This window comes from Lampetra planeri, chromosome 17, assembly GCF_965212315.1.
Source record: "Lampetra planeri chromosome 17, kcLamPlan1.2.h2, whole genome shotgun sequence".
Taxonomy (NCBI): Eukaryota; Metazoa; Chordata; class Hyperoartia; order Petromyzontiformes; family Petromyzontidae; genus Lampetra; species Lampetra planeri.
In genome coordinates, this window is record NC_136123.1 from 6,032,649 (window position 1) to 6,050,903 (window position 18,255).

The window sequence follows — 18,255 nt, forward strand, 5'->3', positions numbered from 1 at the left end:
CGAACGTTGTTGCTGAATTTTTATTCCGATGTGCTCCCAACATTCATATAGTTAAATCATGATTGTGTTTGAAGTCACCGGTTCGATGCCATCTGCTGGCGCCGCGGTTAAAATAATAGTGGAAAGTTCCATCCCGACTCTGACTCCTGTATATTTGGAGTTTTCATGTTCTCCCCGTGGTCGCGTGGATTTTTCTCCGGGTCTTCAGGTTTTTCCCTCCACTAGTAGAAACATGCGTTTAGAGTATTTGGCTGCTATACATTTCCACATGATAAGCCACTTCATTGAGCTATCACTTGTGGTCAGGCCGCTTTAAAAAAAAAAAGCTACATAGCTCATTAGGTTTTACCTGGTAAAATAAAAAATAGTCTAGTTTAAAGTGGTCAGCGTGGAAGACGAGGCCGTATACGCCCCAGAACTCCAACTAGCGCGTAGGCCCTTTCATCAGCAGTGGCATGCGCAAGCAAGCAGATAAGTTATAGGCTTGGTACCTTTTACCTGAGAAATGAGGGCAAATATACCACGTGACGACTTATGCCGCTTTGCGGTTTGTCCACTCAAACCTGCCAATCCAATCGGTCTATTTCATCACTCGCAGTCGATTAAACGATCATCGTTTCCTGGCTTGAGAAACCGGTAATTATTAATCGATTATGAAAGTGGTTAGCTTTTTACACAACCCTATGAATCCAGTGTCCTGGATTCGATACTCGGCCACGGCTCACCAGCGTCGAGAGACGTCGATATCTGAACTCTTCCTGACCAAACAACCCCCATGACAGAGACACGTGTGATACAGGGTTGTAGAGCGTTATTTTGACGAGAGTAAAACGATGTTATGGTTTTGAGGTTGTACGCAGTTGTACAGGTCTCCCTCGTTTCATTCGGGAGCCGATGCGTTCCCAAACAAATTGCACACAAAACGAAACCGCACGAGACAGCTGCTTGCCCAGTCGCACATACACTACACTACACACACAAACAATGTTGTCCCGTGTCCGACCGATATAGCGAATGTTTTGGGGAGAAATAGGTTCGCCACCCATGCGCTGAATGTCACAAACGGAACAGGCACAAAGCGAGGGGAAGCTGTATACAGCACAACATATGATCACGTTGTGTGCACGTGTCAATCCCCACATCTAAAAGTGACCAGACTCAACATTCCAATACTACAACCACTTCCAGATGCACCTCATATAATCAATAACAAGAATAATACTTTATATTTGAGGCTACGCACAAAATGGCCCGGAATGGACTCGATGCAATCAGGTCTCGGAAAGCTAAGATAGAATAATACATAGTGTAATATTACACTATGTATTATTCTAAGGTATAGGGTGGTGTATAGTAATACAGTATATAATTTAATGTTGGGTTTGTCTATGGCAGCATATAGTACGGGGTAGACCCGTGTGATGCAAGGGAAAAAAGTTTAGATGGAAGCATATTATATTTTTTGCGACATATAATTGTAATGTATTACTTACTGTTAGTAGCTCAGCTTATTGGAGAGTATATTTAGTATACTGATGATACTATGTAGTTTATACTTTAGTTTTTTACGTGGTTGTTTAGTTACTGCAGCTACATACTATTAACATTCCTTCCTATTATTAATGCTACCCCTATCCCCTCCCTTTGATGCTGCTAACCCTGCATAATGCACGGGCATAATATGACTTTGAAACCCCCCGCCCACCTCCTACGCATTTCACAAGTACTACTAATCACATACCTGAATTTCCCATAAATATGCTAAATTCCTCTCGATATGCAAATTTTTTTGTCAAGGCGCCCTTCCCCCCTTCCAACCCAGCTTAAATATACGCTCCAACCGTGGTGGTGTTTCATTCAGACGCTGTCTCCCCGACAGACCTGGTCTTCACCTGAGGACGGCTGCTTGCGTTGTGGCCGAAACGTCGTGAGAATTATTTTATTATGTTTTATTTTTATTATTTTATTATTTCCCTTCTACGTGACTTTACCGAAAGAACCAAGAAGATACATATACTTGTTATGTTATTCACCTGTCAACTATTCATCGCTGCAGAATTTAATGTAGTACAGCAAATGTGGCAATTTTAAATGGGATCAGTTTTCAATATTGTACGGTATCAATTGACCTTAATAAATTCACCACACCCAAACAAACTAAACGATATATTTTTTTACCAGGTATGGCCCACTGAGCCATGAAACTCTTTTTTTCAGACGTGACCTGGCCACAAACGAAAGCGGCGAACTTATTATGCGTAAATTGATAGCAGCAGCCAAATACAAGCCGCACCTTGCGAAGGTCCCCCGTATAGCCTGAACAGACTGTCGGGGCAAGTGCTGTTAGTGAGCACCTATGAACGCCGGCACTAAACCATCACAAAGACAAAGGTCCCCCGTATAGCCTGAGCAGACTGTCGGGGCAAGTGCTGTTAGCGAGCACCTATGAACGCCGGCACTAAACCATCACAAAGACAAAGGTCCCCCGTATAGCCTGTGCAGACTGTTGGGGCAAATGCTGTTTGCGAGCACCTATTAAGGCCGGCACTAAACCATCACAAAGACAAAGGTCCCCCGTATAGACTAACAGACTGTCGGGGCAAGTGCTGTTAGCGAGCACCTATGAACGCCGGCAATAAACCATCACAAAGACAAAGGTCCCCCGTATAACCTGGACAGACTGTCGGGGCAAGTGCTGTTAGCGAGCACCTATGAACGCCGGCACTAAACCATCACAAAGACAAAGGTCCCCCGTATAACCTGGACAGACTGTCGGGGCATGTGCTGTTAGCGAGCACCTATGAACGCCGGCACTAAACCATCACAAAGACAAAGGTCCCCCGTATAGCCTGAACATACTGTCGGGGCAAGTGCTGTTTGCGAGCACCTATGAAGGCCGGCACTGTGGCACACGAGGGGGTGGGTAAACCATCACGGGCCCCTTGACACACGCACTGCCCATTCACCTCCAAGATCCATCACTCAACGCTCCCGGATTTCCTGCAACTCCTCCTCTGCTGATAATGGTGGGGGTGAGGAACGGGAGAACTGGTTCTGCACAGCCTGGGCACAAACACATTCGGGATGCCAGCCCGCCCAATCGGCCTCGCTCCGCAGGCACCGGTAAAAACAAACCCCACCTTCATTAACCTTATTGAGTTCTGTGTTCAAATGCTTTTATCTTCCACCCATGAACGTGTCTGGGTGTGTGTGTGTTTTTTTAAATGATCAAACCGGGCATCTCACTTTGTCCTTCCAGTTACGGCCTGATGGCAAACACTTTAGTGGCGCTAATGTGTGTTGGTTTATGGTAAATAAAGTAAATTATAGTACAGTACGGTATGTGATGGCATTTTATTATTATCACGCAGTCACCTTTGTTGGTCGTGCCAGGGACATTGTTACCACGAACGAGTTGGCATTTTCGCGTGGCACCAATTAATTACTGCTCTGGTTAGTGGAATAGTTTATGGGACATTTTGTTCCTCCATTGTCTTCGTTGTGGGATGGATCTTGCTGGGGAGTTCGTATGTTTCGTTGTCAATTCCAAGTTGTCCGGCAGTGGATTAAGAACAGGGCTGTAAATATATAATTTGTAAACACGTGGTATAAAATCAACTATCTTACTCGCATGTCTAAAGTTAAAACGTGTGGCTTCTTTAAGCAATGTTGCATTGTATTTAGTGCTTAATTTTAGCTGTAACAATCCGGTGTGCTGTTCTCTCCTACTTTGACATAATATATATTTGCAAATGTTTATACGGTTATGGGAATATAAGTTACAATACTAGCGGATTATCATGCACGGCCTACCGTATACCCAATAGTGGTAGTTCTATACGCCAAAAACCCCTGCTCCAAGTCCGCATAGCAGCGTTCCGAAAAATACCAAGTGATATATGAAGCCCAGGCTGGATTATAAATAAGACAATCTTGCGTAATGTGCAGCTGGAAAGGCTTGTGATTGACTTCATTGCGACATCGCGAAAGGAAGCAGGTATTTTTGAAACTTGTGGGAGTGGTGTGCCCATACATACTGATGCTGCAGAGTGATTGCAGTGCATTTCGTTTTCGAAAAACGTTGTACCCGTGTGGCACACCACACGGGTAAAAACGTTGTGCAAGAGGTGGCAGGGGGGGGGCAAGATGAGCAGGGAAGGGATGGGATGCTGGGACGAAAGTCCCCAAGAGAAAGAGGGCACGGCTCTCGATGAGCAGTGGGAAGAGAGACAGCGCCTGGCAGAAATGGGATGAGGGGGGGGGGGAAATTAAACATTTTTTTTTAACCAGGTAAGGCCCACTGAGCTACATAGCTCTTTTTCAAAAGCATCCTGGCCACAAATTATTTATAGCTCAACGAAGTGGCTAATCACTTGGACATTAAGAGGAGCCAAATTATATAATCGCATGTTTCTAAATGTGGAGGGAAACATCGTAGGTGCCGGAGAAAAATCCACGCGACCACGAGGAGAGAGACACGCAAACTCCAAATATTCCGGCGTCAGGGTCGGGATCGAACCCACGTCCTCCTGCATACCAGACAAGAAGACATGATGGGGAGAGGCAGAGGTCGCAAACGGGTTTTGATTGCTTACCCGTACCCGGCCGCACCAGGGTCGCAAACGGGTACCCGTACCCGGCCGTACCCTACCCGTACCCGGCCGGGTACGGGTAGGTTACGGGTATCGGGTACCTGATTGCGACCTCTGGGATGAAGCCATGTTGCAGGCGCGGGTGGGTTGATTCTAGGAACTTGAATTGTGAGAAGAGACAAGACGTTGGGAAATGAGTGACAAACGGTTACTCACCAGTGACTCACGGCCTACCCGTACCCGGCCGCACCAGGGTCGCAAACGGCTACCCGTACCCGGCCGGGTAGCCGGGTATCGGGTAGGGTACGGGTATCGGGTACCCGGTTGCGACCTCTGGAGAGAGGGCATGGATTCAGAGTTGGTGGTGGCCACATAAGTGACACTTGAGCTAATTTCGATACGGTACATTATGTAGATTGAAGCGAGCGTGAATACGCATTCGTACAATAATGTATAGCGGACTCATAATAATCTACGGCATATTATTACTAGGGTATGAATACAACTCATCGTCATAAGCGTTGATCAAACCCCACTGCCGGATGGAAGTATCGCAAAAACAATCGTCATCCCTCGTGGTGCTGCGCAGTAATAATCAGAGGTGGGACAAAGTCATTGTTATGCAAGTCCAAGTCGAGTCGCAAGTCATCAAATTCATGACTCGAGTCTGACTCGAGTCCAAGTCACATGACTCGAGTCCACATCTCATAGGTGGGACAAAGTCATTGTTATGCAAGTCCAAGTCGAGTCGCAAGTCATCAAATTCATGACTCGAGTCTGACTCGAGTCCAAGTCACATGACTCGAGTCCACATCTCATAGGTGGGACAAAGTCATTGTTATGCAAGTCCAAGTCGAGTCGCAAGTCATAAAATTCATGACTCGAGTCTGACTCGAGTCCAAGTCACATGACTCGAGTCCACATCTCATAGGTGGGACAAAGTCATTGTTATGCAAGTCCAAGTCGAGTCGCAAGTCATCAAATTCATGACTCGAGTCTGACTCGAGTCCAAGTCACATGACTCGAGTCCACACCTCTGGTAATAATGCACCTTGCTCCTGTACAAGGGCCGGTTTCGGTGCTCCGTCTCCTCTACGGATGTCACCGTCAGACGCGTTCTATTCCTTTGTTGCCACCCCGGTTACTATTGTTGAGATATATGACCAGTAGCGCTCGAATAAGCTTTGTGCCTATGTTTGCTCTCTCTCTCTATGTATCTCTGTGATATCTGTCTGCTTATATGTCTGTCTATGTTTCTGGTTCTGTGTTTAATCTCTCTCTCAAATGTAGCATTCTCAGGAAGAACGTAATCATCCAGATAGGGTGTTGACTGTTATGTTATCCGACTCTCTGTTGTATTACATTACATTTCTAAGTATACTAGATTTGGTGTTTCTATTTCATTTATACCTGATGATGATTGCTTGTGTTGCAATCGAAACGTCGTATGCTAGTATTTAATTCAATTTATTATTTTATCTTTATACGTGACTTTACCGAAAGAACCAAAGAATAATTCCCGCAGTCACGAAAGCTCCAAATCAACTTCGAATAAGCTTGTTAAATATTGTATCTTAACGCTTACGGTGCCACTGTTATTTTCGCCAGACTTAATGGGATCGTGTTCGAGAACGGGTGGATGTGAATGCGTGCTTCTATTGACGATTCTCAGAGGTAAGAATTCTTGCTTATGACAAAAATCGCCCGTCGTATCTGGGAAGCTAAGCCGGTTTGAGCCTGGGTAATGCTTGGACGAGCGAGCGACCACGACGCACAGCGGTGTGCTATGGGCAGCTGCGTGGATACATTGTGGGCAGCAGAGGACAATGAGAGCAGCTCCTCCGCAGCATCCACTGTTGTACTGTAATTGTATGCTCCCACGGCTGTGGTGTTTCACTTCACCAACGCGCGCTGACCAGCGTGGTGAAGCGGATATGGGGCCGTCCATAAATGACGTCACGGTCACGCGATTTTGGACGATTTTTAACCCCCCCCCCCCTTGTCACACGGCGTCACAAAAAGTCAGACCCCCCCCCCCCTCAAACATGACGTCACAACGCTCTGCCCCCCCCCCCCCCAAAACCATATTTCCATTTTGAAAATAAAACATGCTTCAAATCGCTTTAAACTATTGTCATTGTAGTGCGTATTTAATGTGGCGCTGCACTCTGATGTTGTAGGAGTGTTGTTATAACAATTAGTGTTGTTACAACAATTCTACATTTACTTAAAGTTGCGCATTTTTATGTGACGTCACATTTCTCAAACCCCCCCCTCGTCACACCTCATCACAAATGTCTGACCCCCCCTCTATGTGCGTGACGTCATTTATGGACGGCCCCTATCACGCCCATCATGCACCGCGTGGCGTGCGTGGAGGCCGTCACCCAGCAGCGGATTGACAAAAGGCCTCTAGATTCTTGCCTATAAAGGAGTCAAGTGATCTATAAAGACTTAAAACTTTAGTGACTGCAGGAATTCCTATTCTTGGTTCTTTCGGTAAAGTCGCGTAGATAGAAAATAAAAATAAAATTAAATTAGAAATCATATTAAAAATGAAAGCAAAAAAAAACTACGACGTTTCGATCGCAACTAAAGCGGTCGTCATCAGGAAAAGAATAACCCGTAAAAACAAAGTTTTTCACTATAAATCCTTTATATGCGTGGCATCGGTTTTATTTTATTATTCATTTCTGTTTTTCTTGAGTAAGAGTTTCATTTTTATCACATTGGTATTTTAAATTAAATATGAAAAAAAATTTTTCCAAAAAGTGGAAAATTTAGGAAAAAAAATTTCACGAACATTAATTGTTACGCACAACGAGTCTGTGTGGAAAATGTCAGCTCGATTGGATCACGGGAAGTGGGTTAAAAAACGACCGAAAGATTTGCACGGTCCTAAGCAAGCAAGCGAACTTAATATAAAGCAGTGGCGGCTCCTGCAAAATCTCTCAGGGGGGGCAAATGTCTGGATGATTGATAAGGATAAGGTCCACCCATGCAATGGATAAATTAACAGCTTAAGCATGTAAAGGCAACTTCACTTCTTTAATATTAATGAAAAATAAAGTGACTCTTACAATACATCTTGTTTGTTTCTACACTCACTATTATTACAATCCACTCAGTTTCTTTTGTTAAAGATTCCACTAGGTGGCGACAATTAATATTGTTGGATGAAACGTGCTTACGTATGATGACGTAAGCACGTTAGTGCGAGCCCTCCCGAAAGCCATAGAGAATGCATTGCAGCGCCCGCCGTTCGAAAAAAAAACATCTTTGAATGTAAGTCTATGGGAACACTCTGAGCGATTCTCAGCCGGAGTAAAATCGCCCAAAAAGAGGCGGTACTCCACAGAACGTAGCATGGCGCTGATTGGACTATATCCAGAGGCACAGTAACGGCTCGCGGAACTCTGTGGTTGAATGACATTGGTGGTGCGTCGCCCAATCGCCCTAATGAAGAAACCGCCCCTGATATAAAGGATTTAAAAAAGGTGATGACGACCGCTTGTGTTGCGATCGAAACGTCGTAGTTTTGTTATTTTCTTTGAACCCATCTACGTGACTTTACCGAAAGACCCAAATAATGGTGTGTGTGTGCGCCCATGTTATGCTGTCTCCCTGCTCATTCGTGGTAATTGCTGTCTGCACGTGCTCTCTGCCAGATCCACTTAGCCTTAAATCAGCACACTGAGACATCAGACAGACTCGGTATGAAGATTGGCGTCGTGAGCTGTCACACCGAGATCGAGCCACGTGCAACGGGTGTTGGGTGACACCGAGACATGGGGGGCGGGGCAGGGGGGTCACGTGCTCGTGACGTTGGCATGACCCGACCTTGAGAGGCACCCAAATTGTTATCTGTACCCCAAGGGTACAGAGAGACCTTGAGAAGTCTGCGTACCCCCCCCCCCCCTGCCTCAACCACTACCATTACACCCAATGCAGTCGTCAGTGGCATCGCTGTTGAGTGTGCAGGCGGTGCAACTGAACCGTGGCCCACGAGCCAAAGGGGCCAGAGGTCTGCTAAGGGACAGGGGGGGGGGATTTGGACAGAAAAAGGCCAAACTTAATTCTTTTCAGCAGGGCCCATGTCAACCACGCCATGCCACTGCCAGTAATGTGATGCGTTATACAAAGGATGGTGCCGTGTATACAGCAGGTACATGTTTGTCGAAATTGACATACTCGGGTAAAACTCATGCCAACGTTGGGCCACGCATTGGCATGTGTGTGGAACTGCTGGACTAACGTTGGGCCAGCTGTGGGTAGGTTACTGCGTTACGTTTGATTTGTAATCTCAGTAAAATTCGATCGTAATTATTATACATGTATGTATGTCAGAATTATTAACGTCAGATATGCATGAGTCAAAATGTCAAGGTATATTTTTCGGAAAAGGTTGGAAAGGCTTTGATTCAATTTTCATATTGTCAGCCTTCATTGATTTTCGCACATTTGACAATGATCATTGTTCGGTATAGGTTTGTGTATCGCAACACGATGAACACTCCTCTTCGGTTAAGGTTAATCATAAGTTCAGTAGTTACAAAATAATTGTCGAGACATTCAAATAATAAGTTACACTTTATCTCGGCAAAATTCAACTTTGCACCACACTTGGTGGAGACAGTGGTGGGCAGAGTGGTTTGCGCACCACGATATTAACCCCGTACCTGAGTTCGATTCCTGGCCATGGCTAACATAAATGGTGACGAGCGATATCTAAATCGGTCCTGAGCTCCCCTTACGTAACCAATCCGCATTGACCTGAGCGGTGAAGCATCGTCAAACAACCCACATCGCTGCCATTTGCAAGGGCAGACCTTGTTTCAGCAGCGCATGAACAAAGGGCTGGGAAATAACACTAGAAATGCAATGCAATGTTTCACTTTCATAGACCTTCTGTACTGCAGATAAATTGCACGTTCTTAACAGTGTTAGTGTGCGTATGGTGTCAAAACAGGAAGGCTGGTATTTTGTATGCATGATATAAATCAAATCCATGTTTTAAAAAACAAGGGATGTATTATTCACAGACCTTGTAACGGTGGCACAACTTGTCAGCAATGGGGATAATGTGAATATATTGACAAGGAATGTTCCATTATAATATTGCTGCTTTATAGGAATATGCCATGCGGTTGTTCGATGTGCAGTATGCACAATGTGTTTTTTTTATTTTCGCTGATTATTTACCAAGGTAAGACGTTCTTTAAATTACTTTGAAAGTATATGCGGGTGTGATAATATCATTTTATATGCAGGACATGACATTACACACTCTTAGGACCAAATCACCCACTTTGCGACCCATCTCATGATATCTCGAAAGCTAAGCGGGTTTAAGCCTGGATAGTGCTTGGGTGGGTGACAATCCTACACCACGTGTTGCGGGGCTATGATGTGAACAGCAGAGGACAGTGTAGTAAAATGCATTGTTGTGCTGCACTTCTATGATTCCTTGTCTATGCTCCCTGGGTACAGGCACGTTCAACTAAAAGGCTACACATACATGGACAAGAATTCAGTACTACCGATATGACTCAATAACGTAGTCTTGCCAATGATGACGTCTTTATTTTAATAACATCCTCTGAATAGCAGATGGTTTGCTTGGGTAATTCCCATAAAATCAGCACATGCAGTGAATTCTGAAGTTGTTTTCTTTGGTAACGGCCAGCCTCTCACACCCCACCCTTGTGATATCCTTTATTACTCCTTACCCAAACGTTTCCAGTAATTGTGGTCAGTATCCACAATCGCATGCTGTGGAATGTTTATTTTCGAAAGGTGACGTTACACGGATTTGTTTATCTTCGTCTGAGCCAAACAGGCTGGTTTGACGCACATTGCAGGTTCTATGCAGTTCGTTCCAGCCATTCAAGAGGCTATTTCTTGTTGAATAATAAAGCAGTAATAAAAAGTACTTATTTTCTAGGACATTCGAGGACGTATTTCAGGAGGGTCATGCATTGGGTTTTTATTTTAAGATGTTTTCAGATAATAAAGGAGTGTTTATACGTGTGGGCGGAAACCAGAGCACCTGGAGAAAACCAAACACGTGCGAGAGGGAAAGATATAAACAGATGCAGATGATTTCGATTTAAAGCTTTCGTGACTGCAGGGATTCATCTTCTTGGTTATTTCGGTAAAGTCACGTAGAAGGGAAATAATAAAATAATAAAATTAAACATAATAAAATAATTCTCACGACGTTTCGGCCACAACGCACGCAGCCGTCCTATATATACGCTCCAAGCGTGGTGGTGTTTCATTCAGACGCTGTCTCCCCGACAGACCTGGTCTTCACCTGAGGACGGCTGCTTGCGTTGTGGCCGAAACGTCGTGATAATTATTTTAGAATGTTTTATTTTTATTATTTTATTATGTTTTATTTTTATTATTTTTATTATTTTATTATGTTTTATTTTCATTATTTTATTATTTCCCTTCTAGATGCAGATGAGTCCACTTGTTGTACCGCCTTCTCCATGGCAAGTTAAGGGATGGGAAACCTCCTTGATGGCCACGGCTCAGGACTTTCACAACGTTTGTGCAATCCACCAACCCTCGGCTCCACAGTGCTGCATTACAGGCCACATGCATCGCCACCACCACCGCCCATGAGATGCTGGCATGGGTGTAGCGAGTGTGAACATTTACGGCTTGCCCAACATGAGGACACCCACCGTGATTTTGACACGCAAAGCACTGGGACAAATTAGTTGTTGAGCAACATCCATTTCTAAAGGCACGTGGTTAATTCGAAAAATACATTTGCTTCTCCTGAATTGTATCTTTCACCCCAGAAAACCCTTAGCATTGCGTGCCTGCTTGGTTAGGCACTGTAGAAATAAGAGATGGTCTATGGAATCAATCATTACCATCGCTGTGAATGTTAAGTGTTCTATAAAATCCTGCACTGCCTACCTAAGTGCACTTAAAAAATATATAATATGCATTCCTTTTATATGATGAATGTAGCCTGGTCTGGTCGTTTTAGTGGAAGCACCAAAGGTTATTCGTAAGTACATAACCTCTGAGATGAAGTGTACCCAGTTCGTTCCCCGTTGCAGTCTCCATGATGAATCTGTCACACGAATGCACTGCCAATAAGTGTGTCGTGTGGAGGAAGAAGGGACATTGAACTAAGCTGAATTTTTTTCACTCAAATCGTAATCTCTGGATTCCCGTGGTATTTTAAAGAAAAAGTCGAGGCTTGTATGTCTGATAATCTTGCAGCTGTGTGCATGTGTGTGTGTAAGGGATCAGATTTGTATTACTTCATTGACAGTGGGCACACGTTTTGGATGAGTCTTACTTTGAGCATCTTTTAATCCAGAGAATACAGTAACTGTTTTTCAGAAGCGACCTGGCCACAAATGATAGTTCAACGAAGTGGCTTATCACGTGGACATTTGTTTCAGCAAAATACCCTAAACGCGTGTTTCTAAATGTGGAGGGAAAACCGGAGGACCCGGAGAAGAATCCACACAACCAGATGGAGAACATGCAAACTCCAAATATAGAGCAGGCGTCAGGGTCTAGATCGAACCCATGACCTCCTGCATACCAGGTGAGGTAGTTAACATATCCTAGCCACCGTGGAGCCGCGATAAGCTCTGCGGGCCCTCCACTAGAGCTCCCTCGAAGTGGTGGAGGCCCTTCTGCCAGCAGTGACGTAAGCAAGCGTTTGCAGGGCTGCCCCTTTTCCTTATTAACTTCACGCGTGGACAGAAAGGGAAGAACATGAAATAGAAAAAAATCAGACTCTTGGGCTGAAGATCTGTCGAGGTGGATTACAATAATTTCTAAATGCATTACTTCCCATTCCCAATTTCACATCATCACAGTGAACAGCACAAGTGTGCGAGCTGCTAGCTTGAACATTTTACCCCTAAGAGTGACCACGGTAAAATGAACGATTGCACAAGATTGTCTGTAAAAAAAAACGCCATTCATTTCTCCCACTTAATCCCAACCGCACAATATGCATCACGAGTGCGGTGTGCTCGTCAACAACTCGTCATGCCCTGCGTAAAAGCAAGCCAGTTCCTCGTGGAGCTGGATTTACGTTGCCATTATACTGGCACTTTTTAGGGCAGCTGTATTGTTCCACGTGGTTGAATAACCCGTTAATGGCGTATTTCAACGTAATGGTAACGTACAGAGGTTACAAAAACAGGTAAAGGCGTTGCCTTGCAATTGCCTGCTCACTCCACCGCTGCCACAAGAGCTTGCACTCGGGGGCAGCTCTAGAGAGCCCCACTGGAGGGGTGTAAGCAAGAACTATACAGGTAAAGATGAAGTGAGATTAGAAGATAGAGACGCAGAGGAAATATGAATATTACGTGGCCTTTTCGATTTAAAGCTTTCGTGACTGCAGGGATTCATCTTCTTGGTTCTTTCGGTAAAGTCACGTAGAAGGAAAATAATAAAATAATACAAATAAAACATAATGAAATAATTTTCACGACGTTACGGCCACAACGCAAGCAGCCGTCTTCAGGTGGAGAACAGGTCTGTCAGACTCTGTCTCCTTGACAGACCTGTTCTCCACCTGAAGACGGCTGCTTGCGTTGTGGCCGAAACGTTGTGAGAATTATTTTATTATGTTTTATTTTTATTATTTTATTATTTTCCTTCTACGTGACTTTACCGAAAGAACCAAGAGATTACGTGGCCTGTTGAGTTTTGTTACGATTTGAATCTTAATTCTGTGGCCTCTTGATCTGCTTGGGGGGCGGGGGGGCATAGGGCCACTTGCTACTGGACACGTGTGAAAAAAGAGCTTCATAGCTCACCGGATTCCTCCATTATAAATAAATATTCTGACTCTGCCTGGGCTTGCTCATGCCTCGTGCCACCAGTGCTGTCGGGTCCACCGGTGCTCTGTCCAGTTTGGTCAGAACTCTCGGATCTGCTCTCTTCCGAGTCTGCGGCGTGTGCGGCGTGGGGCACCTCCTGTTTGTGCAGCGCCTCGAGAGAGAGACGCGGCGGCATCCGCGCCCTGCGCAGAGTGAAACGTCTCAACGCCGTTTGCATTTTTTACATGCATCGCTTTCAAGCGTGAGCATTATTCAAAACATGAAAAGGTAGAACGTACGGTTGTAAAAGAACGAAAGTAAAAACAAATAATCCCCCCCCCAACATTGTTGTGCTCAATATAGAACAATTTTGGTTTTGAGATGTTTATCGTCAAAACCAGAGACTTCACTACATTTCTCCGAAATTGCAGCTCTCTAGCTCACATAGAACATAATTAGAATGTCCTACCTGAGTGACTCATTCACGACCAGCTGCATAAGAGCGTATATTATATGGAGAGTAATATAGCCAGACTAATGCATTTCAGCTCGTAGGACATCTGAAAATGATTGGTAACGTGTAACGACCGTTCGAAGAGGCGCTAATGTTTTGAGGGTTGCTCTAGTGTGTGGCCTATGACCCTATTACCTGGAGATGCGCCCTTGGATACTGCTTGGATTGGTGAACTACTGCATACCACAGGCGACTACGACGCCACTTTCTGGGCAGCAGAGAACAGCGCAGCGATATCCATAGTTGTACTCTACGTCTATGCTTCCACAGCTATGCTCCTCGTCTTCACCAACTCGCACTGACCAGCACAATGAAGTCATTATTTTGTTGAACTCGATTACCGATGGAAATCGTCGCTGAGTCTCGCGACTCGTTTCCAGGATGCCCTGCCAAGTTGTCGTGGTGGGGGGTGATGTTTGCCATGTGTAATCCCATAATAAACGCTTTTGGGTTTAGATCGCGTTATTTATAAATGTGTCGTAACCCTCCACCACCCGACACTGCCAATCAGTTAAAAAAGTGTAACTTTGACAAAAACTATAAATGTTGTAGATTCACTCTTCAACACACCGGTGGGCTAAAGTAGTGAACTATTTGTCTTTTTGTCAACGTGACACTTTTTTACTGATTGGCCGTGTCGGGTGGTGGAGGGTTACGCCACATTTATAAATAACGCGATCTAACCCAAAAACGTTTATTATGAATAATATTGGTCGCGAAAGCCAATGTGTAATCCCAACTGAGTAAATTGCGGGTATTTCTTTCTTCAAATTTGGACCATCATGCCGGCACACAATGGCCTAAGCTATTGCAATTAACATATCGGAATCTTTTTTGTTCTCTTTTACTTTTTATTGCGTCACAAAACGCGAGTCGCGGTCAAAGTCGCCAATCGACATTGACAAGTGGGGACCACGCGTGGGGGTTGGGTGGGGGGAGTTGGGGTCACTGCCCCAACCAAGTGGGGGGCACGGGGAGGGGGGGGGGGGTTGGGTGGGGGGAGTTGGGGTCACTGCCCCAACCAAGTGGGGGGCACGGGGGGGGGGGGGGGTTGGGTGGGGGGAGTTGGGGTCACTGCCTCAACCAAGTGGGGGGCACGGGGGGGGGGGGGGTTGGGTGGGGGGAGTTGGGGTCACTGCCTCAACCAAGTGGGGGGCACGGGGGGGGGGGTTGGGTGGGGGGAGTTGGGGTCACTGCCCCAACCAAGTGGGGGGCACGGGGAGGGGGGGGGGTTGGGTGGGGGGAGTTGGAGTCACTGCCCCAACCAAGTGGGGGGCACGGGGAGGGGGGGGGGTTGGGTGGGGGGAGTTGGGGTCACTGCCCCAACCAAGTGGGGGGCACGGGGGGGGGGGTTGGGTGGGGGGAGTTGGGGTCACTGCCCCAACCAAGTGGGGGGCACGGGGAGGGGGGGGTTGGGTGGGGGGAGTTGGGGTCACTGCCCCAACCAAGTGGGGGGCACGGGGAGGGGGGTTGGGTGGGGGGAGTTGGGGTCACTGCCCCAACCAAGTGGGGGGCACGGGGGGGGGGGTTGGGTGGGGGAGTTGGGGTCACTGCCCCAACCAAGTGGGGGGCACGGGGGGGGGGGTTGGGTGGGGGGAGTTGGAGTCACTGCCCCAACCAAGTGGGGGGCACGGGGAGGGGGGTTGGGTGGGGGGAGTTGGGGTCACTGCCCCAACCAAGTGGGGGGCACGGGGAGGGGGGGGGGTTGGGTGGGGGGAGTTGGGGTCACTGCCCCAACCAAGTGGGGGGCACGGGGAGGGGGGGGGGGGGGTTGGGTGGGGGGAGTTGGGGTCACTGCCCCAACCAAGTGGGGGGCACGGGGGGGGGGGTTGGGTGGGGGGAGTTGGAGTCACTGCCCCAACCAAGTGGGGACAACGCGTAGAGGGGGGGGGGGGGAGGGTGAAGATTAATATTTGGGGGAGGGAGAAGGTGGGAGGGGGGGGAAGGTAACCAGCGTACTGAAGGAATACCAAGGACCCAGAGAAGGGGAGAAGGAGAGAGTGAAGAACATCACGGGATCTTTATTGCGCGCTGTGAAGCAGACGACGTGTGGGCGATGTTGCGGTCAACACACCTCCACCATCAATCCGTTCGGCAGCTGGATTCGAACCGTGAACCTCCGGCAGGCCACGTCACAGCCCAAAGTGTGAGATCAAATGAACCCCAAAGCCAACTTAGCATGGGTAGGCGCTCATCCAGCGGCGGATTAACGAGCAGGGCTGCACGTGTACCCAGCTGAACGGCGTTTCAGACACGACTGCAAAGGTTTTCGCGCTTGTGGTGCGTAAAACGCGGTGCAACCCGCGGAAACGCAAACGCTTTGCTATTTTTAAATCCTTTATATTAAGTTCGCTTGCTTGCTTGCGTGCTTGCTTGCTTGCTTGCGTGCTTGCTTGCTTACGACCGTGCAAATATTTCGGTCGTTTTTTAACCCACTTCCCGTGATCCAATCGAGCTGACATTTTCCACACAGACTCGCTGTGCGAGACAATTAATGTTCGTGAAAAATAATTCCCAAAATTTTACACTTTTTAGGCAAAATAAAATTATTTTACATATATTCAAATAGAACTCATTCATGGCTTTGGCTGAACGTCACAGTGTAAGAGCCCAGAGCGTAACCCCTCCACAGGCCGTGGCGGAGTAGCGCAGTTGGTAGCGCCCTCGCTTCCCATGCCAAAGGTCGCGGGATCGATCCCCGCGTCCTCCACAGGCGAATATATATTTTTTAAATCCTTTATATTAAGTTCGCTTGCTTGCTTAGGACCGTGCAAATCTTTCGCTCGTTTGTTAACCCACTTCCCGTAATCCAATCGAGCTGACATTTTTAACATAAAACCGATGCCACGCATATAAATGATTTATAGTGAAAAACTTTGTTTTTACGGGTTTACTTGTTAAATCCTTTATATGAAGTTCGCTTGCTTGCGTGCTTGCGTGCTTGCTTGCTTGCTTACGACCGTGCCAATCTTTCGGTCGTTTTTTAACCCACTTCCCGTGATCCAATCGAGCTGACATTTTGCACATAGACTCGTTGTGCGTGACAATTAATTTTCGTGAAAAAAAATTCCAAAATTTTACACTGTTTAGGGAATTTTTTTTAAAATATTTAATTACCAAGTGCTTAATGGTGGCAGACAATCATCTGACCCATAGGTGGCAGCCATCTCAAGCCAGAGGACGAGAGGACTTTAGCCGCTTGTTTCAAAGACCAATGTGGGCTGGGTTGTGGCCCATTGAACACGCTTATAAAGGATTTATAGTGAAAAACTTTGTTTTTACGGGTTCATTTTTTCGATTTAAAGCTTTCGTGACTGCAGGGATTCATCTTCTTGGTTCTTTCGGTAAAGTCACGTAGAAGAGAAATAATAAAATTATAAAAATAAAACATAATAAAATAATTCTCACGACGTTTCGGCCACAATTATTATTTCCCTTCTACGTGACTTTACCGAAAGAACCAAGAAGACGCTTTGCTATTGTTACTGGCCTGTCGAGGCTTGCGTGCGTCAGTCAAGTCTAACGTGGGAGCACATAAATTAACAGCGCGTGGCATCATCTCTCGTTCAATGTCAACCCAAGGGGCCTCATCCTGGCGCGACTGCGAGCGAGCTCCGTTCTCGCTGACATATCTCGATAGCAGCTGCCAACCTGCCGCGTCACTTCGCTGTTATCTCTCCGGCAGCAGCTGTCAGATCCTACTGCGGGTCCGGAGGCCCTCGGCTATCCCATTGGGCCTCGGCCGCCTACCCGTTCGGTGCCCCAGCAGTGAGAATCCAGCGTGGGGCATGGTCAACCGACGGGTCGACACGCACACGATGATGGAAATGATAATTGTTTTTTCACCCTTCTATCTGGCAACAAAACTGACACCTTTTTTACAAGGAGTCATGTTTGCATAGACCACAATACCTGCAGTCATAATGCAAACAAAAAACATAACTCTGATGACTCCTTGTAAAAAAGGTGTCAGTTTTGTTGCCAGATAGAAGGGTAAAAAAACGATTATCATATTTTTTACTGGCAAATGAGGTTCCAATGGTGTAAATGCTTACCCCGAGCTCTCATACTCTGACGGTGCATTGTCTTTGAGTTGTGCGCCTTTTGGCGTCATCTGGTCCAACCCATGTGAGCCTAGGCTCTAAGGAAAGCTGTCTCGGGTGTGGACCAATCAACTTCAAGGACAGTGCATACATTATCAGAGTTATGTTTTTTGTTTGCATTATGACTGCAGGTATTGTGGTCTATGCAAACATGATTCCTTGTAAAAAAGGTATCAGTTTTGTTGCCAGATAGAAGGGTAAAAAAACAATTATCATATATTTTTACTGGCAAA

The 18,255-nt window shown here is 46.3% G+C and overlaps 1 protein-coding gene across 2 annotated transcripts in view; it reads left to right on the forward strand.

The window, feature by feature from the left end:
* The first annotated feature begins 2,985 nt into the window (after nt 1–2,985).
* The window catches only part of INF2 (inverted formin 2), a 61,322-nt gene continuing 46,052 nt past the window's right edge, over nt 2,986–18,255 (forward strand). Inside the window, exons 1-2 of one of the 2 annotated variants that reach the window (XM_078602010.1) lie at nt 2,986–3,123; nt 6,201–6,266. The gene's annotated coding sequence lies outside the window, so the exon portion shown is untranslated. The remainder of the gene's footprint in view (nt 3,124–6,200; nt 6,267–18,255) is intronic. The other variant, XM_078602009.1, reaches the window with a different exon arrangement.